Source organism: Bison bison, unplaced genomic scaffold, assembly GCF_000754665.1.
Source record: "Bison bison bison isolate TAMUID 2011002044 unplaced genomic scaffold, Bison_UMD1.0 scf7180017863733, whole genome shotgun sequence".
NCBI classification, from domain to species: Eukaryota; Metazoa; Chordata; class Mammalia; order Artiodactyla; family Bovidae; genus Bison; species Bison bison.
This window is the reverse complement of record NW_011494305.1, coordinates 14,597-15,066: the sequence shown is the minus strand read 5'-3', so window position 1 is coordinate 15,066 and position 470 is coordinate 14,597. Positions and strand designations below refer to the sequence as shown.

Below are 470 nucleotides of genomic sequence, written 5' to 3'. Positions count from 1 at the left end.
GAAGAAGGGAATGGCAACCTGCACCAGTATTCTTGCCTAGGAAATCCCGTGGGCAGAAGAGCCTGGTGGGCTACAGTCCTGAAGATGGCGATGTTCACTCAGTACACATTTACTGAACCCCTACTGTGTCCCAGAGCTTCCCTTGTGGCTCAGCTGGTAAAGACTCTGCCTGCAATGTGGGAGACCTGGGTTCGATCCTGTGTTTTAAGTGCTGAGGACACAGAAGTAAACAAAACGAACTGAAATCCCTTCTCTGAGGCGCTGCCATTCTAGCAGGGAGATGAGAATTTTACCATGGGAAAGCACTGTTCTAGGTGCTCTACATACATCTTCTCAATTCATTCTCTCTCTTTTGATCTTCTGGTGCCAGGCATGGAGGAAGAGGAGGAGGAGGAGGAGGAGGAAGAGGAAGTGGGGGCCGGGCATGTGGAACTCCTGCAGGAAGTTGTACCCAAGGAGAAGGTGGTACC

The 470-nt window shown here is 51.1% G+C and overlaps 1 protein-coding gene across 1 annotated transcript in view; it reads left to right on the top strand.

Annotated features, from left to right (window-relative positions):
• Positions 1–470, top strand: part of LOC104983987 (voltage-dependent L-type calcium channel subunit alpha-1F-like) — a gene marked incomplete at both ends in the record, with an annotated part of 19,839 nt that overhangs the window by 4,779 nt on the left and 14,590 nt on the right.